Here is a 24832-nt window from a genome sequence, read left to right as displayed (position 1 = left end):
TCTGTTGTTTGTAATGCATTGTCACAAAGGTTTTGGAGCTTAAGGCAATACAAAACACTTCTGCAAATCAATGAATATGTAAAGCTGCTAATGTGATAGTCATCGCATTAGGGTTAGACTGCATGAAAGTCCCACTTGCAGCAACAGAACAGACAACGTGAGCAGAAGCCACTCGTGCGGAACGCTCCCTTGGCAAGAAATGCTGTGTTCAGAGCCCTGCGAAGGATCCTAATAGGTTAGTCATTGATTGCTAACACGTAATGAAGAAAAAAGAAGTCAACAGATGGGAGAAGAAATGAGTCTGCAAGATGTGCATGAAAAGAGCACCCACCATCTTACTCTTGAGCTGGGGGGAAGCTGCAGCCAAAGCTTCTGTGTCCCCTGAGTGTTCCGAGTCCTTCAATAAGAGCCACACAGAAGGGGGATGTGTAGTGCAGGGTTTACTTAAACACCAGGGGATTTTAGGGTCAGGTCCAAACCAGAGTCAGGCAGTGCTTTGGGTGCCTAGCAGCACAAGGTGTTAATCATTCCAAATGTTCCAAAATAGTCTGCCCCATAGAGTCACATTCTGACTTGAGAAATATGAAAATACACAATGGACAAATATGAATGCAGCACAGTTTTCTCCAATTTTTTCCCTAAGTTTCTCTGCACTCTACAACACAGAGGAATTCAGCCCATTGGTTTGAAGTATCTCTGCTGGTCAAATGTAAATAAAAACACTAGAGGAAAATTGCTGATTTTAATTCCAGATTTTACTTAGTTGCTGTTAAAATATGGCTTCTGAAAAGCAGGTTTGATTTCAAAGATTTACCATGATGTGATGTGGCAACCCATATCTTTCATTAGCCCTTTGAAAAACTGTAGCTATTGTAATGTGATTTCTTTTTCCAGGCAGAGTAAATGAAAAGGCCATTCTGATGGTTTCTGCGCTTTTTGGACTCCGAACAAGGGCTGACTAAACAGGAAATGAGATCAGGGAGCAAGAGGTGACAAAGAAGAAAAACTGAGCAGACAGGCTGGCAAATGGGCCAACATGAATGGTAGCCCTTTTGCACTTAATATTTAAAGTATCTGTGATTTTGTGAAGGAAGAAAACAAAGACTGCTCCAGTGGGAAAATGCTAAACGGAAACTCGAGCATCCATTACGTTTACAAGGTATTTCCAAACCTTAGGGGTTTCCTATTGGAAATTCTCTATTAATGCTGTAGCCCATGACGAGCAGGCGCTGTGCCAACCGTTTTGCATGGGGCTGCTGAGCAGATGAGTACTGAGCTGTATGGAACATTTCATTTGTGTAAATGAGGAGGCCGTCATCACAGCACTAAAGGTCCTGTTTTTAAAAAAAAGCCTCCTGTGGCATTATGTACAAAACAACCTATTTATGCTGCATGAAAATATTTATGTGCTGAGCTCCAGCTTTAAAAGGGAATTTGCAAAAGATGAGGGATATGAGAAAGGATTGGAGTGAGAGATAAGAAGAGATTAGAAAAGGCAAATCATGAAGTACATGACATCCTCCAGCAGTATGTAGAGTCAACTCCACTGCCCATTTTTAAGACCTGAGCTTTAAGGATGGGGTCTGAGTCATTCATATCCTTCCTGTAAACTTTTCTTCACCCAGGGCATTCTATACAATGATACAAGTTGCTGAAAGTGCAAGGATACCCTGTGCTGAAAGCATTGCCGGTCTTTGTAACCCATGCGTTTTGTTTCCAGCCTCATTCACTTGTACTTACGCTGAGATTTGGGTCATGTCCAGCATGCAGCATGCCCAGGGCTTGCCTTTAACTGTGCAATGCTGCAAGTTACTGAGCTCTCCCACTGAGAAGAGAAAACATAGGAAAAATCAGAAAGGTGAAGAGCAGCTTGTTGTGCAGGGCTTAGGTGGACATGGTGCAAATAGAACAGTCCCAGTGCTGTGGCTTTCTAATGAAGGGCAGAACTGATTGTGCTTGCTGTTAATGGCTTGGGACCATGGTCCTGTCTTTATACACAGGCAAATTTTCTATGCTTTTTCCATTAGTAAAAGTTTACTTTGTTGAAGTGAGCAGTTCCTCCATGGGGATCTGATGACTATGCCTGCATGCCTCTGTTTTCATTAGCAGAATAGCTGTGTTTCAGCTGCGTTGCTCTTCATTGACTTTGTAGGAACAGGCTGGGAGAAAGACGTGGTTCCAGCTGCCTTCTTATCTCTGCTCACTTTGAAACAGAAATTGCAGAAAAGCTGTCTCTTGCACCATTAGTCCTGTAAGCAGGAATACAACTAGCTTACTGGAAGTGTGCATAGCAGCCTGTCTGAGAGCACCGATCCATTGGGGACACTGTTGGTCCATGGACTTGGGTCCTGCCACACCAGGCAGCCCTGACATACAGTCCCATCTGAAAGCCACCTGGCACCATCTGCTCACACAAAGATTTTTAGGGCAGGGCAAAAACATTAGGAATCAGCTCCAAAGGCTTTGGCCTGGGCCTGTGTCATGTTATGCAAGGTTACAGATAACCATTCTTCTGCACATCACTTCTGGGGAGCTGAGGTCAGCTTTGGCTTGTGACAGCACCCTGAAGGGCAGTTGAGGACTAAATGTGCCCTGAAATAAATTCTAAAAAAGTCACACATGGTCTGTAAAGCAATAAAAATCAGTGCTCCGGTACCCAAGAGCTAAAGGAAAACTTTTAGTCTTAACTACATAGACAGCAGCAGCCATGAAAGTACCTAATTCACTTCAATCTCAGCTCTCTGTTTCCTCTCCACTTCCCATCTTTACTGTCACCATGGTCGATGGCTGCTAAAAAGCCTTGTCCTGCTCCTGCATCTAGTTCTGAACAAACAGACCAGCAGTGCTGGGAAGGAGGAAATGCTGCTGCTCATGTAAGCTGTCCTGAGTGTTGGCAAAGCTGTGAGTTTTGGGACAGAGTGATGTATTTCAGCTGTTGTGAAATTCCTGAATAATCAGCTCATCAAAAAATATCATGCAGAGTTCCTTTACAGTCCTCTCTAACTTACCACCTCTCCTGCCAATAGCTCTGTAGGGTGACCACAGCCTGGCACAACCCATTAACAGAGCTCTGCACAGTCATGAATAGAGCTGGCTGGAAAATGCAATTTTTCTTCTTAAAAGGGGAAAAAAAAAAAAAAAAGAAGTCTATTGGGACAAGAGTCTTTCTAGCTTTGTATTTCAGGATGAAGATTTCATCTACTGTTCCCTCCAGCACCCTCCTCTGTTCTCTGTGCTCATTCCTCCCCACCCCACTTTTTTGGAAGGCAACTCCAGGAAATTAAGAATCTCATTTCAAGTGGCCTACTGATGAACTCCTGTTAGCTCCAAGGTTGGGAGTCTTGCTGCAGGACATGCAGCGACCTGCTGGCACCTTCTCAAGGCGGTACTTCTGGGTGATGTGCTCTAAGACCTGCACTTTTTACTACTGCTACTCAGTCTCCTGTCTTGAAGAGCTATTGAGCAGCTTCAGAACCACTAAACATGAGGTAATGGCCTTAAGTTAAGTTAAGTTGCACCAAGTTCGTCTTGAATATAAGTAGAATTTCTTCTCAGAAAGAGGTGATAAGGTATTGGAACAGGCTGCCCAGTGAGGTGGTAGAATCACTGCCCCTGGAGGTGTTCAAGAAACATGGAAATGTCACTAACAAGAGAGTGACGTGGATTGGTGGGGATGGGATGATGGTTGGAGGAGATGAGGTTAGAGTCATTAAGGGTGGAAAAGACCTCTAGGATTCTGTGACTCTGTCTCTGGGGGAAGGCAGGACTTGGAAGACCTCACCTGCTCCTCAGCATATGGTCTACTGCCTGTACTCTGAGAGGGTGGTCCAGTCAGGGCCCCCAGGGTCCTCATCAGTGCCCACTTTTACTCACACAGTGGGAGATACACACAGTACGCACACACAAAAGCATGCTTAAAACTCAAGCTTCTTACATAATTAAATATGTTGAAATAGCCAACAAGCCATTGAAAAGCAGCAGAACGTCACAAAATGGAAGCTGTTCCTCCATTCTCTGCTCCAGCAGCACAAATCCCCACTGCAGAGGAAGATTTATTAACAATAGTCAACCTTCATTTCAGGTATTCTGCCTTTTGTCCTCGTATCACAACATTAACATTATCCCCACATAATTTTGTGTATTTAATTTTACAATAGACTGTGCCAGTGAGCACTGCCTGTAAATATTTGATCACTGCCATTCCTCTAGGATTATCTTATCGGGAGTAAAGATATTAAAATAGAAATCTTGTCATGTTACTGCCTTTATACTTAGAGCCTGAGAGTTGATTGACAGAAAATGAACTGCCTGAACTAGCTCTAAAGCGACTTTTCATTGAGAGCTTCAATGCCAGAGGCTATAGAAAAAAGGTAGCTAGTCATCAGAAAATAATGCCTTGCTGTAGTTACGGAGCTTTTGTACTAAAGATTAAAAATATGAACCTACTAGGGATATTTTTTACAAGTGTAAAATGGTGGTGGGTCTTTTTGTATCTTTTTGCTATCTCTAATGAGCCTTAAGAAGAGCTTTCCCTTTCCTCCCTGTACTTGAATATTCGATGCAGCCTAACCGCAGCTCTCAGACACGGGCTGATATTTTGCAAGAGTAAGCTCTTGACTTATCTAACCTACAAAATTTATTTTACATGACAAAATGTTTTGCAGGCCAGAACTGAATGTTCCTACCTAGCTTGGAATATCAAACCACTATAGATAAGTCCAGTTTTCTATTGATGGCCAGTTAAAACACACCAGTAATGCAGCTGTAATGTTACAAAATTGCTCTGAAATTGTCATGTGTGTGCAGATAAATACAGAACCATTCCCTGAGGGCTCAGCCAGCCTGTGTTCCTGCACAAATCAATGAGAATTTTGCTGGGGTAAGGACCTAAGCACCAATTCAGGAAAGAGCCTAAGCACGAGCAAACTTTAATCGCAAGCTCTTGCTCCTTAGAAATCAATAAAGACTTAAGCTAGGGCTTAAGTGCCCTTTTTTTGAGGGGGGTGTGGGTTTGCATTTGCACAGGCAAAGAGCTAACAATTCCCAGCATCCAGAATAAATCTTGCTCTGTCCCATCATGATCCTAGAGAGCAGGAGGGGCTGGTTGATTCACAGATCTGTCCCATTGCAATGACAAACTGTAGCCACTGCCATTAAATCATTCCAGCCTTTCACGATGGTGACAAAGTGTGAGTGTGGGATGACCACAGTTGGAGTGGCTGGAGGAGAAGTGCAGCCTCGAGCACTGTGCTTGGGCCAGATCATTGCTCCCACTTTCCTTCCCCTGTAACATGAACAACTGTATGAAATGAAACTAATTGGATGCTAAGCAACCTATTACCATGCTGACATGAGAGGGATTTACATGGGTGACTCCCATTAGCAGTAATGGGTGGTCCCCTTTACTCTTTCCCTGGGCTCTCGATGCAGAAAAAAATTGTCCTAACATTTCACTTACGGGAAAGGTCAAGAGCTGTGGTTTTGTTCAGTGCACTCGATATATTCAATTAAAATATACTGGCATGTTCATCAGCTATTAACTGTCTTTGCAATAGCTGTAATTAAACAGATGCTTAGGTGGGAAAGGAAATCCTTCAAGAGGTGAGCAGGAACTTCCCTAGTCACCATAGTGGGTTTCTTCACATATATTGACTCAGCCAATGAGACTTTTCCTTTCCTTGCTCGTGGAGTAAAGGGGTGTTTTGCCCCTAACAGCCACCATTTCCCTGCAGGGATGTGAGAGTAACGGATTGGCATGGTCCCTTCCCAGCAGGAGATACACAGGCACTTGCAGGTATATCACATAAAATTTCACTTAACATGGATAAGAGGGAGAGAGTATGAGAGAGTTAACAGCTGAGTATTGAGCAAACTCAAGTTTCACAGACTTGAGCAGCCGGTGGCCTCTGATTCAGTGGGCTGTAGGGAGTTAAAAGCCACACACTTTGCTTTGAATTTTCCTCTGAAGGGACTAAAATGAAGGAAAAAAAACCCAACTAGTGCAGAGGAGCAAACTGAAGGAAGCAAAAAGTAATTACTCAAGCCAACTGGTCTAATTATATAAACAGAGCAGAGCAATCATTGGCACTCTAAAGACGGATAGTGGGGAAATGGAGACATAGGAGAAAATAACACAGGCTGAGGAATTAGTATTCCTCGTGCTGCAGAAAAGTGAGTTATTCGCATTATGCAGACTTGCAGAGAGATGGAGGCAGAAAAAAAAAAACAGAGCTAGAACATCCAGAAAGCCAACAGGGAGGAGTTGTCACTGCAGCGGAGCCTGGTGTGATGCCACCTCTGCTGTTGGAAGGAAAGGAAGGGAGAAAGGGGAAGGGAGGCAAAGGGAGGGGCAGGCAGGCAAAGGCAGGAAGGTGGCAGTGCATAATAGTCAATCAGGTCTTCACCAAAGTTTAACAATTACAGTGGTTGTCAATTGTAAACTGCCTATGAAAAGTATGCAAACATTGACCCCAAGTGTTATACTGAGAACATGGAAATTAAAATCATCTGTCTTACTTGATTCAGAGCCTCCCACATAGCAAGGTTGGTATTTAAGGAAAACCTTGGCCAGACTCAGATTGCTTCTTTCTGCTAGATTAAAATTAAATTAAGTCAAAATTTAGAAAATACTGGTTTAATTAAAGATACTTTACCAGATCATAAATTATGCATTCCCCTTCCTGTTGCGAAGTGCAAGTTTGATGCTAGGTGTCAGCGCTGTGGAGGATTCCTAAAGGTTAGTTCCCATTTATGTGCTGCATAAAGCAGCCTTCTAGAAACGAGTGACTAATTACTGAAGTTACCAAATTGCTACCCTGGCCTGTTTAGCAAATGCGCTTCCCTGACTTCAGCAAGAGCAGTTTTCTCTGGTGGCTTAGTCCAAATTTGCAAAATGGGACAGCAGAAAGAGACCTTGGCCAAAAGCAGGCATTGGCATGGAATCAAGCCCGAAAATAGTAATGGATAATTATCCAGAAAATAATTATGAAATGTTAAAAGTCTGGCTATCTCACACAGACCACTGCAAGGAATAGTACCTCTGTTTCATTGCAGAGCAGCAAAAGGAGAATCCTCGCAAAGTAGCTTTCCTCATCCTCTTATCCGTGCACATTAGCACTGAAGGTGATACCCCTTCTGATACTGAAAAAAAAGAAAAAAAAAAGCTGCAGAAGATAGAAATAGAGCATCCATTATCCCCTATCACAGATACCTGCTGGATTAGCTGCTGTGTTGAAAAGCAGCCACTACAGAGAGAAAGGAGCTCATTGGCACCTTGCTGCCAGGAAAGGCAGCAGTTCCAGTGGAGGTGCCCCCAGCACAACCTTCGAGGTGCAATCCTCCTGCTAAGGGTGGCTATGGTTGCCTGAACTAGGGCTAAATCAACACCAGTGCAGCCTGAAATGGCTGGAAAATCCACTTACGCAGGATCCTGGCCATTAGCGAGTGCTGGGGGGCAGATCACAGTGCTAAGCCCTACGGCACACCTCGTGCCACATTTTAGAAGGCTTTGCAGAGCTACACCAATCCCTCTGAGAGAATTAGAAGCCCTTGAGCTGATTATTCAGATAAAGGCACGATGAGATAAGCTCTGGTATCATCAGAAAGGGTGCAAAACACTGTCACACGAGGGAGAGCTGGGCAGGATGTGAACTCTATTTAAGCAGTCCCCGGGTAAACCAGCTCGCAGCCGACTGTCAGCTCCCTTCGAGCAGCGCCTTTGATTGCAGCGCTCCGTGAAGGAGCACTTGTCACTTTTTATCGAAAGAGAGGGGAAGAAAGCAAGGCAGCCCGCTGCTGGGAGAGGAGATGCCACTCACTGTTCATCACTGCGATAGACAGCTGCACTGCCCTGGCTGCTGGTGATCAAGGAGCAAGAAAAAGAGGACTGCACAAGACTGCAGAGAGCACAGAGTGGGGAGGGAAGGCCCCACAGTCTGCTCAAGTCTGGTACCAAAACATCTGAGCCATGGGATGCGGGGGCTGAAACAAAGGGAGGTTCAGGGTTACCCAGTGCAGAGCAGAGCTTTAAGTCCTCTTCTAACAAAAGGGCCCTAAGCAGTTTGGCACTGTTTGGCTGGAGCTGGTTGGACTTTCCAGCATTGTGAGTGCTCATGGCAAGGGAGCAAAGCCACAGCACAGCCTATCCCACACCTCCGCCCTCCCTTGGCATCAAGCTCAGAGCTGTTCTGTGAAATCCGGCCTGAGGGGGCTGGAATTCCCCACTCACTGTATTAAAGCGTTGTGATTGTATCTTTGCAAGCCAGCCCACTGTAGACACAACACAGAAGGCACAAAAGCTCCGGAAATGAGAGAGCATCTTTTCCTGCCTTTGTCAGAATCCTGCTTGTTCTAGATAACAATCAGCAAACACAGAGTCATGCTCAGAAGGCTCAGGCAGAGAAAGTCCAATTTCCCCTCAGCCACTGGTACTTATGCTAAGGGCTACTTACTCAGGCACAATTAAAGACACCAGAGATGACAGCGATAACTGAAAAAATAGAAGGAAAGGCTCTACAGACACAGAAGAGACCAAAAAGCAAAGCAATGTTAGAGCACTCCAATAACCACAAGGCAAAGCATCTCCCACCAGAGCTGGGAAAGCTGATATTTAACAGCTGGGTCCTGCAGACAAACCGATTTGCTTCTGTGGTTTTGTTGCTTACAGCAAAGCAGAAAATATTTATACTTATTATTATTTTTTTCCTAAATTCAGCTTCGTTTTTGCCAGATTTGTCCAAAAAACCCGTGCAGGTTCCAGCAAGACTCTCCAGACACACTTCCCCACCACTTTGCAGCCCATCTCCTGGCCGCAGCACACAGCTGCAGTGGCAGTGAGGCTGTGACACCATCCCAGCTTCTGAGGGTTGCACCCCTGTCCTAAGGTATTACACAGCCCCGTTGGCAGAAGACAGTGCCAGTATCAGCTTCTAAACAGGCAATCGAAGGATGCAGGAGCAAGCCTAGGACAGCCCTCCCCTGGAAGAAGCAGAAGGGAACGACTTCAAGCCACGAATATTGAGTTATCATCAGGACCTGGCTACATTTCCCTAAGGCTCCCTTCTGTTCGTCTCACTGGTGGATAGGTGACATATGGAAGTCTTCGTGCTCCTGGCTGCTTTGCCAGAGGTCACAGCCCTTTCTTTTCCCCTGCTAAGGTGGAGGCTGGTCCTGGAAGCATCGTGAACTCTTCCCATCCTATCTGCCTTGTGATTGCATTAGCTCCCTGCTGTGCACTGACACAAAGGGGAAGGACTCCAGGAAGAAGCTGCCAGCTCCAAAACCACAGGACGTTTTCCTACAGAAAAAACCCCACTGCAGCCCAGGGCTGGATCATGGCACTGATCTCACCAACGTCCAGCTGTCTGTGAGATGCTCCCAGCATTGAGGAGGGGACTATTCCAGTGAGCAGGTCCAGACAAAGGGTAAAAACATCACAGAGGGCAGTTCTGCAGTCTATGGGCACAGCCTGGTGCCCACCAGAAGACACATGGCCAGAGCCAGCCCTGCCCATGACACAGCTGCTAGGAAGCAAATGGATGTGCATTGCCCATGGGATGCATCTGTATGCAGCACCTCTGTTGTGTAAAGCAATGAAAATCCTTTTTCATTGTCTTCTGAGGGTTGGGGGTTTTTTGTCCTTTTTGTTCCTTTTCGTTTTTAAGAGAGACTGCAGATCTTGCCTGTCCCAGGAAACACATTATAAAACTGCAATTTGCCTGTCTTGGCTCTCTCACCCTAGCATTGACCCTAAAGATGAACTCCCATGAATAAGTCTAATCCTGTTTTTCATGTTTCCCCAGGTAAATGAATATTTATGAATCTTTTCTCCAGAGCCGAAGCAAGGCCCTTACAACTGGCCATGATAGTTCAATTTGTTTTCTTGCCAATTCTTCAAATTGTTTTTTTTGTTGTTGTTGTTGTTGCTGTTCTTTTTGAAACTTAGGGGAAAAAAAAATCTCATTCCGTGTGTGGGGCTTTTCAGTTGACTTTTGTTGTTGTTTTTTGTTGGTTTTGTTGTTTTTTGTTTTTGTTTTTTTTAACTCAGCTGGTGCTTGGAGGCTTTCCAGTTGGCTTGAATGATTAATGTGGTGCCACTGACTTGTTTTGTGTTTGTATTAAAAAAAATAAATGCACGATTCATGTTTTCCAAAGAGCCAGTTAGGTATTTCTGATTGACCACGCCATGTAAGTTTTAAATTCTTTGTGTGCTCAAAACATATACAAAAAAGAAGCATTTCCACAGAGATGAATGGAACAGTCAAGGTTAGAGACACAGGCTAAAAAAAATAATGCCTCTCAGCGAGCTGTGTATGAGACTGTAATCATGACAAAGCCAGGTCTTAATATCCTACATTCATTTAAGGGAGGAGATTTGTTCTTATGCCTACTATTTATTTAGCTTTCCTAAATTCAGTTTCAATAGCAAAACAGCTTTCCCAGTTTAGCTGCGCTACCAAGTCAAGGTCATTCTCCTAAGAGAAAGATCAAGATCCTTTATAAGGGGGAAAAAAAGAAAGAAAAAAAAGAAATGACTCTCGCACTGATTGATCTGCTGCACATCATTAGAGAAGGGTAAGAGATAATCTAAACATGCTCTGTGCTTCATTGATTCACATGGGTGCTTTTTGAGTGTGAAACAGAAGGAAGTTATGCAATTACCTTGAGAGGAAAAACATCTTTAGCAGTATTTGGAAATAAAATAGGGTTGGGAAGGGGGAAGGATCCTGAAGGGCTCTTACAAGCTGTGTGTTTGTGAGTCAATAAAGCAGTAAAGAAATGCAACTCTATTGATTTACATTATGTGCTACTTCCCAGGTGAGAGTTCAGCCTTTTATAATGTTTTTCACCCAATGTTTTCATATTTTCTATAGAAGTCTGATAGCACTTAATAGCATGTACTTATTTAGAAATAATAACTGTTTGTGTTTAAACTCATTACGCTAAGACATGCCTCTTGCTCAGAGGCTCCTTGGAGAAGTGTACGAGAAACCAGTGAGTTTTACTTCTGCAGGAGCCAGATTTTGTGTTATAGAATCCCAGAAAATCAAAACCATTGTACTGATTGCTGTGAATTTATCCCTGGGGGTGGGAATGGGAGAGGGAAGGAAAAAAATCTTTGAAATAATAAATAAAATAATAATTATTATAATAAAACCCCTCTTTTTCCTGTCTCATTTAGCTGGACCACGCTGTGAGCACACTGATCCAGCTGTAGATGTCTCTGTTCATTGCAGGGTGGTTGGACTACATGACCTTTAAAGGTCCCTTGCAACTCAAACAACTCCGTGACTTTGTTATCTCTCCTATGATTTCTGACTCTGGGTGCAGCTTCCCACACTCCCTTTCCCCACCATTTAGCAAACAGCAGTCAGTGGGACCACATCACTCTTACCTGCAGCCAGAGGAGATGCTTGAAGAGTGCAGGATGTTAACCAGAACCCAAACCTCGTTGACCCATCAAGGAGTATTGACAATGCAGTCAGTCCCATGAGAGTTCTGTCTGCTCCTCTGCCAGGCAGCTCGTGTATCTGCTGGTTATCACTGCTGTAAATCAAAACAGAATTACCACAACTGTTCAGGTTTGGGTTTGTTTTTACTGAGATCATAAACAAGCTGATGACACTGGATTTTATTACGCCACACTCTAACTATGCTTGCAATTCAGCCTAATTTCCAAGACTTGCTCACCTCTCCTCCATTGCAACAGTGTTAAACAGCAACTTTCATCAAAACAAACCCAATTGTTCCGGGAACACATCTGAATTCAGCAATATGTCTGTCAATCCAGTGGGCTGTCTTTACTTCTGCCTTCCTTAAGAGACAATCACTGCCTGCTGAGACTTTATGCAGAGATTGCTAACTTGCTGTGCATACACTGATGCAAAGAAAGAGCTCTGTAATTTAAATAACAGACTTTGGAATTGATGACAGACGCAAACATGGTCATTCACCCAGCTGTGGAAAACTGCAACTAAGGCTCCAGCAGGAGGGTGGAGGAAACATATTGCTTTTTTTGAGGACCAGAAACACAGCCTGCAGCCATAGCTGTCTCGCATAGGATGCTACACTTATAAAGTAGCACAGAGTGATCCCCAAAACAGAAGAGGTCGCGCGGTGCCCTGGCTGAGCAGAAGAGACTTGCTCCTCTTGCTCATCTCACCAGCCAAGGCTGGGCACAGCCCCAGTGCCACACGGCTGCTGTAGACAGTAAAAATTACAGCAACTCTATGGAAAAATCTTGTAAATACCTTTTCAGGTGAAATCAGCCTCTTTAATCTGTTGTGTCCCATTTGCACAGCAAGAAAGGCTTGGGTTTTTTCTTTTCATAAGGGTGATAAATGCATTTTCCTTTTGCAGAGAAACAAAGACTCTGACAAGGCCCTTAATCACCAAATCAGTATAAACAACATTACAATACATTAGACTTGGAAATGCTAAACTGTGATTATGCAACAACTAATTAAATTAGTACTGACAGCTTTCAAAGAGTAGGAGAAAAAGGCACAATGCATCCCTTGGTTTCAGGAATGGCTCTTCCTAGAAACAGCGAAGACACACAAGCTGCAAGCACTTTCCATCTGGGAACGAGTCCACCTATGAAACACCCACACTTGAAACACAAACCTCTACTAAAACACAGAAGCCATTTTGCAAAATGGAGCTGAGCCTGATCAGCAATGAGCAGCAAGCAACAAGTTGAAGTCCTAAAAAGTGAAATCCAAGAAAAAGCCTTATTACTGCCTCCGTGCCACTAAGCGGGAGCTACCAGTCTTCTAGCAATAACTTGAGTTTAATTATTTGGGAAAAACAAAAGCCTTCAGAAACAAAAGCCTACAAAAGGCTGAGGAATGGCATAAAACTCACTTATGAACAGCAGTGAGACAAACTAACTATTCATGAATAGTGTTAATATCCTTTTGAGGCTTCTTAAAATACTTGAAGGCTGCTATGCAGTGCAGGTCCCATCTTGATTCCAAGGATGGCAACAGTGCAAATCACCTGCTGGCTCGGGTAGGACTCAGAGGGACCCCACATACAATGCCTCTATATCCCGGCTCTGTGCCCACCACTGAACTGAGGGAGCATGCAGCCCTTAGGCACCCCAACCACCACTGCACATCCATCCCAGCGAACAGCAGTGATAGTAGAAGTGGGAACACCTCCTGATCCCATCCTATACAATCCTTGTCAGCTTCTTGAGATGCTGTTTTCTATACAGGAACTTAATTTACATGTTAATAACACCAAAAACCATGGCATGAGAGGGAGAGAGGAGACGTTTGAAATTTCTATTTAAAATCTTGTCAGAATTGGGAATTTTGAATTTTTTCCAATACGCTCAAAACAAAATCCTCCCATTAATCTTCCTGCAGGTCTAATTTTCCTCTTTGGGAGGCTCTTGCAAGTGGCTGCATTTTGCTCCCAAAAGCCTCACTGGTTCTGTTTTCCTTTTTATCGCTGAAGTCCCACCTGTGCCCACAGGAGCAAAGCTCAGTGCTGGGACTCCACTGCCCTGCCAGCAGCTCTCACTCAACCTGCATCCCTGCTTGCATTAAGGAAGATGTGCTTTCCTTCTCCTCCCCTGCACTGAGATCACCATGCATGAACACAGTGACAGGCTCTCTGCTGACCCAGTAGCTCTCTTCCTTTCCCAGCATAGATTTGGGATTTTCAGCGTGTTTGTGTTTATCACCTTTTGCTTTCAGATACTGAACTCTCACTTCTTCGAAAACTTCAATTCACTGGTTGTGTTTGGGCAAATTCCCGTGATAACTGGTTGAACATATGGAGAGATGTGGGTGGAACGAGGCTGGGCAGCTATGTGTGCTTATCCGGGAGGAAAGCTGCAGAAGGAGGGAAATCACACTACTAGCATCCTCGCTAATACCCATTCATCACCTAAAAAAAAAACCCTACAACCCTAATAAATTAATAAAATCACTTTCTTCTGCAAATGGCAGCAGCCAAAAAGCTCATCCACAGTGTTGCAGGTCTTTGTGCTTTAAGCTTCCCACCCCATAGCATTGTAAAAGCCAGCAAAGCTTGCAAGAGCAGTATGAAAAATCAGCTTAGGAGACAGCAGAACTGCAGCAGAAAATGGTATTTTCTGTATTTAAAATACTTGGTAATACTGGCCAATCTCATCAGCTCAGTGCGTGTGCTTACCATGATGTTGCGTGGTCAGGGCTCAAGCTAAAAGCTTAAATTTTTTCCTTCTAACTCTGTACTTGGCCACATCACATCACTGCAAAGGAGCCCAGCCTATTCATTTGCTCATGAAAGGACAGATAGCATGTCCTTCCCCAAAGGGCCCTCCCAGCACAGCCAGCGTGAGAGCAGAGGTGACTTGGAAAGCGATAATTAAATGAAAACTCTCAGGCTCTCTGCAGTCACACATTTAGAGTGCTGTGGGTAGGGGTCCCTCCTCCCTCTCCCCCTTCCCAGAGCACAAGGTTGGGCATTTTGTCATGGAACACAGCCTGGACCAGGAGCTCCAAGGATGCTGGAGGTGGTGGCTCAAGTCACCTGTCCTCTCTGCGTGGAAATGTGGGCCTCTAAGGTTTGCTGTGTGAGAAACACTCTTCTCTAAGTGCAGCTAAAGTCAACTTTCTGTCCTTCTAATATATGCCAGATAAACAAAGCACTCGTAGAATAACAAAGAAATATCACCAACGCCAGAAAAAGTCCTGCAGCCAGCAACTCTCTTCTGCATATTTTATCTTATAATCCACTGAGCTAATACTTAACCACCACACCAAGCAGGTGGAAGTTTGAGGGCCATTGAGCACTCTGAATTTTCCCAATGCATCACAATTACCAAAACACCTGTGCTAAATAACTTTGCGCTGAGCCACTGTGAAAATTCACAGAGTGCTCAAAAGCCCTTGAAATTTCTCATTTCTAACCAGGGCTGGAGTGGCTGAGCACTCACACACTGCAGCACAGCATAAAGCAGGTAAAGACACTGGTTCAAGACCTCTTAAAGTCCCCTTTCTCTCTAGCTGGAAGTTATGCCATCCCTGTGATTTTCAGGCTGCTCCTACTTTGTCTCTACAATTATGCTCACTTGGAGTCAAGTGAACTGTATTGCATGAGCAGAGTCCAAACAGCACCCCGCTCCCCTGTCCCTTTCCCCCCGCCCAGCACACCTGCCTATCTCAGAACCTTTCTTTTCCTTTTCCAGGTTGGACAGGTCTCCAAGCAGAGGCAGATAGGCCTCTGGGTCATAGCAGGCTGATCCTGAGCTCAAGACATCCCTCTCCATACTCCCCATCTCACTCTCACAGAGTCAGCAGGACAACCCCAGGACAAGCTTGTCCTTGGGATGCACAGAGTGGAGCAAGGCTCAGCAACCAGCCAGGAGCTCTTTAAGTAACAGTACAAGACATTAACAACCACATCAGCCCTGTTGCATCAGCTGTAGAGGAAGCTGAGAGGAGACTGAAGATGTTTCAGCCAGCAGAAGCAAGAAGAATGGGAGGACGCTGATAAACAGTGGGGAGCCAGAGACATTCAGTCCACTTAGTCTGTCCCCAGGAAGGTGAAGAGGTGACTTGAAAGTGGTCAACAAGTGCCCAACTAGAGACAGGAGTAATAGGATGAGGCTCTTTAATCTGACACAAAGGCATCTTGAGATCCAGTGGCTGGAAACCAAAGGCATTTCTACAGAGACATAAAATCATTCTTAGTGCAGAACAGTTAAGGCAATTAACTAACCACTGGAACAATTTACCTGAGGATGCAGCAGATTCTCTGTCACTTCAGCACATTAGATTGGACCTCTGTGGGACATCTCCACTCCACCAGAGCATCTGGGCTTGATGATGGGGGTGTCATACAGGAATGTTGCCTCTTTGTGCTGTTGGGATTTGCTTCTGTATACTGAGCCCAGAACAGGAGTTCTTTCAAAGCCAGTGATAGCAGTCACTAGATACAAATAGAAAGGGGAAGAAAAAACACAGAAGTGAGAAAAATTTGGAAAAAACAATGCATCTCATCAGATGTCCCCAGAGCCTCACAGGGCAGCCCAGCAGTGTGTTCAGCCCCTGCTTTCTGCCAATTTGCTGCTCAGAAATGAGCAGAGCAGAAGAAAACCATCTGTACACAGACGGATGGAGGCTGAACATGTCCACTCTGTGTCCCAGCCCTGCTCTTCCCCATAGGGCTATGCAGTATCTCCACACCTGCTGGGCTGTGGTTTCCACATGCTGGCTGCTCACTGGCCACATCCAGCTCACCTGTGGGAATGCATTGAGGAAACACTCTGGTCTGAGCCACCAGGTTCATGCCACTCAAAGTGACTCTCAAATGCATGGACTGGAAGGTGTCTACTGATGCAAGAGACCACTCCAAATATCAGTTTTCTAGTTTTTAATCAGTGACGGAGTTTTATTTGGCTTGTTTCTGAATGATTCCCCCTCCTTTCTGATCTGGAGAGCTTTCAAATCTCACAGTGAGAGCTCTCAGTATCATTGTTCTTCAAGACTTTAAAAATCAAACCAAACCGAAAACCAAACAAACACACACATAGACACACAAAAAAAGCCCTCAAAAAATAAAAGCAGCACACAAAACCCAACATCTGCAAACAGTCATGCAGGAAGACAGCCAAAATCCAATCATGAGCATTAACATTTAACTACTGCTGTATTTCACTGTGTGCCTGCACATCTTGTACAAAGGCAGACACCCTTATGCTCCATGTCCCCTGCAAGTAAGCAAGTACACATGCTCCATTCATAATTAATGGCCCAGCCTTCTAAAAGCACTAACAACTGCATCTGCTTCAGCCTGCTGAGGATTTGGTCCTAAAGATTTGGTTTCACCAAACTAATGCTCTGCCTGCAAAATAGTCATCTAAGAGACAGTGGAGCCAGTCTTTGACACTTGGACTCCAGGTGTACCCAAACCAGCATCAAACATAATCACAGTCATCCTCTGAAATCAATGCTGGCTTTTCTGTACATTTCAAGGGTGATATGTTTGGACTTCAAATATTGTTTTCTGAGGTGCTTAGTGCTTAAGATTGGGACTAAGCCTTCCCAAAGCTTCAAGCAAGCACAGAACCCCCAGCACCCCTGCAGAACTGAACTTCTACATTATTTCAAGCCATTCCACAACCCCTGAGGATAGATGGACACTAAGCAGAGCTGTGTCTGCACCAGGCAGTCAGCACTTCTGCACTCAGCAGGAAAGCAGTGATGTTCTAGACAGGTAGGTTGCTGCTAAAAGGTACTGAAAAAAAGCCATAGATGAGCTGGGTTGGATTTATTTATTTGTTCCCCTTCCCATGGAGTGAGATATGCTCTGAGTAGATTTGCTTTGATAGAGAACTAGAGAGAAAGCCTCACCAAAGCTCTTTTCCTGCTGCCAGAGGACTGCCTCCAGTGAGCTTTTGGCTTTTAAGAGGAGACAAAACTGTTGGCTAGTGCAGACATGACCTGAAAATAATCCTCCATTCCTCTTCCTGATAGCTTTTATTTCTGCTTTTCTCCATCCAGTAAGATCCCTCCTGCCCCTTTCCTCTCAGAAAGGAAGAGGGAAGCCTGGCTGCACTGGGAGGCACAGGGGCTCTCAGCTCCTGATGCGCCCTATAAGAGGGACATTGCTCACCACCATCCATCACACCCTATCTTCACTACACAAACTATTTTAATTCCTTAATGAGATGGGAAGAAAAAAATGAAAATAAGATATGTCTTATATCCTTAAATCCTCCTTAGACTAGCTCTCTTCCCACAACAACTACCATCCTCTTGATGATGAACCTAAAGCAACAAGTTGAAACAGCTAAACATCATAAGATGTACTTTTTCCATAGCTATTACTACAAGCTTTACTTGACTTTTCCACCTAACCCATGAAGTTAGCATCAGAAGCAGTGACTGTCCACAAGCACATCAATCCTTGCAAAATGCATACCTGTAACTGACAGTTTAGAGATAAGATCCCTGAAAGTACCATACACAACTTCAGAAATAAAACTTCTTTGTCAGGATGCTCCATACAGGTTAAATAGACTTTGACCAAAATAAAAATACACCCTAATACCTTTCCTCTGCTTTTACCTCTCTGTTGTCTGTTCTCACATTTCATATGGTTCATCCTTCATTTGCAGTGATCTGTGAAAACCTCTACAGGGGTGACATGGAAGGAACAAAGCTGGATAAAATCCTAGAATATTTGCCAAACTGACAAAAAATATAGAAGAGAAAACATCAAGCCCAGCCAAGTCAAATATCAATCTACTTTTGTGTGCTTTGTTTCATTAAGTTTACTTTATGATTCATTTGTAACAAACTGTGGTGGATAATGAGTACTTGCATCCCAAACCTCTGTGTGCTTAAGAAATCCCTCTCTCTACACAGAGAAGGACTGGATAAAAACAACATAGCCCTCTCATTTGAAAAAGCTCTCAGTGGTCTAAGCACAAGTGGAGATCTCTTAAGCAGCACTGAACAGAGAGCTCCAGCAATAAAGCACTCACGTCAACACTGAAGTATTCAAGCCCTGTGGAGACATCCCAGCACATTCTATTCAAGCCTGCCAAGATGCCCTGTAAGCACATCTATGAGCATGTAGTGGTTTTTGGGCAGCTGCCTCCTGGGTGGATAGCCCGGGAGATACCCACAGGCAGGCATGCCGTGCGCATCCAACAGCTTTCCCTGCGGACACTGCCAACCCCAGCTTACACGTCAAAGGACAGCAGAAGTCTGAAGCTGCAGAAGGCTGAATGTCTGACCCATTGGTCTTGGTGGTAGTCCATCAATGCAGGATCAGATCTAGATCCATCAGAGTCTATCCAGGTCCCTTTCCACCACAGCTCGAGATTTTCAAGCACAAGACATCTCATGTGGCAAGCTGTTCACATTTCCAACTGGATGTGACAGGTGGACAAATAGGAAGGGAAAGCACACAGTAAGTGAAAACATTTTAAAACAAAATGAGATTCACAGACATGTTCATTTCTCACGCAGAAGTTAGCCCTTTATACAGATAAATTCCTACTTCTCTCTGGTTTACTTAATTTTATTTATGCTTCACTTACAAGCAGTCCTACAACTAATCAGATCAATGCCAAGACATCAGACTTTGTCAAATTCCTCAAAACTTGTGCTATTCCCAGGCTGGGCCTGCCATTTGCCTCCTTCAGCCACGACCACAGGGAAGCAATTGCACCTCCACTTCTGCCAACCTGCAGGAACTGCTCCGTTATCAATAACTGCAGCACTGAAGAGAGTGTCTCCCATACGACAGGCAGCCAGAAATGAGCTGATCCAGCAGGAAAAAAGAGCACGAAGGACTGAAATGCAGGCAAGCTGCAGGTGTTCAGATAATTACAAGAGTTTGGCAAACTGTGGGAACAGCACACACTCCTAAAACGACAGCACAGGCTTTAATACTTCCACTGCACATCTGTGCATCAGTGTCTCACTCCCCCCCACCTCAGCATTTTGAATGTACAGCAGAGCTGTGCAAAGCCTTTGGGTGAAGATCCAAACATATAGCAAAGAGATAAATGGTGTGACAGCCCAGTCTGCCCAGCATGGTCCCCACTGGGCACCTTCAGCTCTTTTTGTTCCACAGGAGATAGAGCATAGCACCCATTTTGTGCCATTTGCAAGCTAGCCCTGAGGGAATAAGGAGACGAGCGTTTTCCACTTTCTCTTACGCTTCCCCTTCCATTCATTCATTCATTCATTTTCCCACTGTATTTTCTTATAGTTTCCAATTTTGCAAGAAGTTCACTAAAAGAACAGATTCTCTTCGACTGCAAGGGCCCAGCAGTACAGCAACATTACACCACCTGTATTTCCCCATCTCCACTGAAGCAGAATTCTCCTGTGCAAGGCAAAGCCACACAGGTTTACCAGCTTTTACTTTTCTGTGCATCCTGTTAACACGTTACACTTTCTCGCTCATTAATCCTGCAAAGGAGCATTTACAATGTATTTAAAACACTTTTCCTCCTTTACTAGCTCCCTGTGGTGCCGTCCAGTTCCTGATCTGAAGAGCAATCAATAAATAAACCCTGCCGTCCACCGGGGTTCCTGGCTGCCCAATTAGAACAGCAACCCTCCACATGCTGTTTTATTGTATGCGGCAGCAGTCGACTCTGGCACAGCTCTCAGTGCCTAACACTGGTTTTACATGTTCGTATTTGAGCAACAAAGCCTGGGAAGTCAGCGGGGCTGTTCTCTGCCAAGTTACATACAAATTCACTGGAGTTTCCGTCGCACAGTGCTTTCGCCAACCGGTTGCGTGGGGGTTGATGGCAGTGTCATCATTTTAATTGCTTGAAACAGCGAATGGGTGGATTTCTGGCTTGTCAAGGACATTGTATGGGGAAAAAAAGAGACATTATTAATCTCTCCAAAGCCTAGCTGGTGAGTAGGACCTTAAAGCAGCTGAGCAGTGAACAAAGCGTGCTCGGTGAGCAGGCAGCATGCCACGGCAAGGGGCAAAAATCAGCCTGCAAAATAAGTAATGTTAAAGTGCTGCTCTGCCTCACACAATCTTTAGAAAAAGGGATATATTTTCTTGGGATACCATAAATTCACTTTGTGAATTAGCATCACCAGCTTGTGCCAACGCCTGGCCTCAGTGCCTGGCCTGCCGAAGGCAAGCAGGGAGGAGGACTGCTTGGCCAGGCCTGCTTCAGGACCAGGAGGCTGTAGGGAAGCCATGACCCCTCAGATGGCCTCTGTCTGCCTCTCTCAGCTACAAGGACTCATGCAGTGTGGAGTTCACCCAGCAAATGTGTTGGCAGAGGAAGAAGGAGGAAGCCCTGAGGGACAGCAGAGTCCCCGTTGTGTCTGAGTTTGCTTTGCAGTATTTTCACATGAGACAAGGCTGATCTCCCAGCCAAATACCAATGCCAGGGCACAACATCCCTGCAGACATTGCAGAGCTCTCTGCCAGGACCCTTTCACACCTCCATGGGAAGCAGCTGGTGCCAACCCACATCCCAGAAAGGCTCCCCAGAGGGTGCACTTGTTTGATTACGCCTGGCAATTCCTACTGTGATGGACAACAGCAGACATGCATTCTGGATGCAGAGGATGCATAGCAAAGGTTGAGCATGGAGTACGGGCTACATCACAGCAGATGTTTGCAGGGTGTGGTCAGCTTTTGTCTTGCTGTCTCTATTAGCAGTGGGGCAAAAGAGGTTCCCTAGATTAGTAATGAGGTACTGGTCCTACATGAGTTGCCCCAGCACCACTCCACCTCTGCTGCTGCCAGCAAAAGCTGAAAAGTAAGCAGAGCTTACACTACAAGCCTGCAGCTCTCCAAAATGATTACCATGAGGTTGGGTTGGGTCCAGAGCCCACAAACCCTGTGTACCAAAATCTCCTCTGTGTTGTTGCAGCACCTAAAAATCTCACAGCAACTGAGCTTGGCGGCAAGGCAAAGGGCCAGCATGGGGCTGGCTGTGATACCATACAAGGGATTAATAGTGTTTGCTGGGAAAGGCTTAGAGTACTGGATTCCTAGCATCTCCCCCATCCCACGCTAAGCCAAAGCTCCGTGCAACTGAATCTTTACTGAACTGAGCCCTAAATAAATCCATCAGTCATTCTCCAGTGTGCCCCAGCACACTATCTGTCACTGCCCACTGAGCTGCCATTTCCATTTCCCCTGGTCTCTCCTTCATAGGCTCTTATTGACATTTAACAGTGATCGGTGCAGACAGAGCCACTGCAGGTGGGTGCCCCAGGGGAGCCCAGATCCCTGCAGGCAGCACCCCACAGTGCTGCACACCATCAGGAGCCCACGGCTGCAGGACTGCATGCTGTGCTAATGACCACAACAAATCACTGATGACGCTCGGCTGGTTTTCGCCAAGCTGCTCTGATGTTCCTTGGTGAAACAAGAGGCAGTATTGTCAGCTACAGGGAAACATCAGTCATCTCTAGTCTGCAAATGCCAACCAAACCCCTTTTACTCCATCCTCCATCTGAAGTGCAGCTGTGAAAGGCAAGATTAGTCTGTTCTGCTGGGATCTATGCTGAACTGAGAAGGACAAGAAAGAGAAGAGCGCTGGGATAGAGATATCTCTGTAAAAACCAAGTCATCCTGTAGGAACACTTCATTCACTACCCATAGGGTGCAGACAACAAGTAGAGAAAATTAAGCCACATGCATAGAAATGATGGCATTTTCTCACTTCTCCTTATAGATGAATTTTAATGAGAGCTATCAGTACAGAGACCTCAAATAGTCAGTCCTGGAGTTCATTCCAAGTCTATGAGTGTTTCCAAGACAGAAAGGAAAGCACAGCCTTTCACCAGAGAAAGAGGAATACTTGGCCAAACTCCCAATATTTCACTGGACACAGCAAGGAATAACCCAGAGAGAGGTGTTTCATGGCCTTTTTTCTAATGAGTCAAGCATCATGGTATTTTAGCTGGATTAAGGATCTGCAATCACATGCCTGGGCTTTGGTTTTCATCAGCTGCTGTCTGCTCTGCAGGGCTTGAAGCCAAATCGATCATTGCCATACAGGAGCTTCACCTCTTATGCAATTAGTTCAGAATTTCTGGAACTGCACGGATGGCCTCATCAGCAGGAAGACTTTACACAAAGCATTCACCGGACCTGGGCCCTGATGGCCCCACCACTTTGGGATACCCAGGGACTTGGGCCTGGCAGCGTCCAGTAAGATTTAGATGCCAGCTGCTGAGAAAACATGGAAATCCCACCCCAGAATGAGTTGCCAAGCTACGAAAGCAGATGGTTCCTCATTTCCCTGACCTCTTGAAGGTTTCCACCTCAGGGGGAGCCCAGGAGAAGCACAAGGGAAACACGAAGCCCCAGTATTCAAAAGCAAGACAAGATCACAACCCTGAGCTTTAGTCCAAGGTGGGAAACGGGGGTGAGAGGAGGGATTTAAGAGGCAAGCTGCAAATACCCAGGAAAAATTTAAGCTCTCATTTGTCTGCTCAGTCTGAGAGGGCAGTGACTACATCTAAAAATCTCTGGGAGAAGCAAACTGGAGAAGGGCACAGAGAAAACCACTGATGAGAAGGTAACACCACAGACAAGGTGTGAACCTGCACACCACAGACAGAAAGACCCAAAGGCAGCTCTCGTCTTCTTCCCTCAACCCACTCCCCCTTCAAAAATGCGTATCACGGGACTGTGAAATGCAATGCTCTGTGTAGAGCTTTAAGAACTGAAAACAAAACATCTTTCATGGAGGAATGCTGCTTTAAAGGTAAGAGATGACTCAAAGGATGACACATACTTACTGCCTGCTGAGGAACTCCAAGGGGAACCCTGACCGAGGAGCTCACCGCATACCGAAGTGTGCTGAGCTGCTCTCATAGCATCGCCTGTGCAAAACATGTTCCACATCACAGGGTAACCTTAAGGGAAATAGCTTTGAACATCCTGAATTAGACACTGCTATTAGACATTACAAGAGGAGAGATTCTGGCTTTTAATGTTGCTTCCATCCTGGGACTGGTTTGTACAGGTAGGAAGGAATGTCATTTTTGTTTGCATTACTCATTGAGAAGATGTTAGTGCTATCCACTGATAGCACATTTTTTCCTCTCAAATGTGTGTGTCAGCCTTCATTGAATACCATACAAAACTTCAGACACATAGGAAACATCTGGCCAGCTACAGCCCGTCAGCTCTCTAGACTGCAAGATCTTGATCAAGTTCTTTTTCATAGGAAAATATTAAAAATCTGAATTTGAGAGCAAAACATAATTTTTGATTGAAGAGATCAACCAACTCTATGTATCTATCAGGAAAGTCCCTGTCTGTACAACTTGGTCTCACGCAGGATAAGCTCTGCAGCAGCTATCTTACTGGAAACAAAAGAAAGCAGATCTTCACTCCAGGAAATAAATCCATGTTTGCTCCTTAAAAATGGAACAATTGAACAATTTTTAACAGCAGCACAGTTTTAAACATATGATCTGCTGACAGACAACACAATGGTCACTGACCAGCATTCTTCCCCATACGCTCATGTAAGAAAGAAGGCTGAAACAAAGGTACCCACTGTTCCAAAATCAAAGTGTAGCCATTCATTTACACATCACACTGGAACCAAAAGTTGTGCCTTATTTGACAGCATCAGAAAAAAAGAAACTTAGGAAAGGAAAAAGCCTTACAAAAATGCCAATTTATCAGACTGCCAAGGAATAAAATCTTGTCATATATCTTTCATGCACTATATACCGGCTTCTGTAGCTTCTTCCTCCGTTCCTCAGATCTCCAGGCTGTTTGCAAACATAAATGAATGAAACCCCTCACCTCCTATGAAGTAGGTGATTTGTTTTTATTAATACATAAATGAAAGAGGAAATTAATTGAGGAGCAGAAAGAGCAAGAAGCCCAAGATCACACAGCGAGAGCACTTTAATCACTATATTCTAGCCACTTAAGAGTAGCACTTACACGTTAATGCCTTCCTGCTCTCCAGCAAGCTCTTGCAATGAACTGTGTTTCCCAGTCTCCTCTGGTCCCCGTTAGTTTTATGGCTTGGTTCCCCTTCAGGGACGTGGAGTTTTTCCTTCACGTTCACACCATCACACCTCTGCCCCCATGTTTAATTATTATTTATGTTGAATATAAATAGCAAAGGAGATGATCCTAAGATGAATAATGAAAAAGCAACAAGAGACAAGAAAACTGCTCGCATCAGCTGCTATCCTACCTGCTTTGTATTAAATACATCTTAACACTGGGTCTCTGCATACCAGAGGAGGAAGGGTGAGTTTTAGGGCCATTGCACACTATGAACTTCCCCAATGTATCACAGTTACCACATCTCCTATGCCAAATAAGTTTGTGCTGATCCACAGTGGAAATT

The 24832-nt window shown here is 44.8% G+C and overlaps 1 protein-coding gene and 1 long non-coding RNA gene across 6 annotated transcripts in view; one reads left to right on the top strand and one right to left on the bottom strand.

Annotated features, from left to right (window-relative positions):
- FHIT (fragile histidine triad diadenosine triphosphatase) overlaps window positions 1–11119 on the top strand; it is a 530781-nt gene extending 519662 nt beyond the window's left edge. The window contains exons 8-9 of one of the 4 annotated variants that reach the window (XR_004161325.1): window positions 895–3488; window positions 8729–11119. The gene's annotated coding sequence lies outside the window, so the exon portion shown is untranslated. Of the gene's footprint in view, window positions 1–894; window positions 7162–8713 lie in introns of those variants that run through there. The other 3 variants (XR_004161324.1, XR_795181.3, XR_004161323.1) reach the window with 3 other exon arrangements.
- Window positions 1–24832, bottom strand: part of LOC116217177 — a 99321-nt gene that overhangs the window by 30392 nt on the left and 44097 nt on the right. The window contains exons 8-10 of one of the 2 annotated variants that reach the window (XR_004161326.1): window positions 15734–15927; window positions 11393–11544; window positions 7038–7140 (exon numbers count right to left, since the gene is read on the bottom strand). This is a non-coding gene — a long non-coding RNA (uncharacterized LOC116217177). Of the gene's footprint in view, window positions 1–7037; window positions 7141–11392; window positions 11545–15733; window positions 15928–24832 lie in introns of those variants that run through there. The other variant, XR_004161327.1, reaches the window with a different exon arrangement.

The sequence above is a fragment of the Meleagris gallopavo genome, chromosome 14, assembly GCF_000146605.3.
Source record: "Meleagris gallopavo isolate NT-WF06-2002-E0010 breed Aviagen turkey brand Nicholas breeding stock chromosome 14, Turkey_5.1, whole genome shotgun sequence".
Classification (NCBI taxonomy): domain Eukaryota; kingdom Metazoa; phylum Chordata; class Aves; order Galliformes; family Phasianidae; genus Meleagris; species Meleagris gallopavo.
This window is presented reverse-complemented; position numbering and strand designations above follow the sequence as displayed.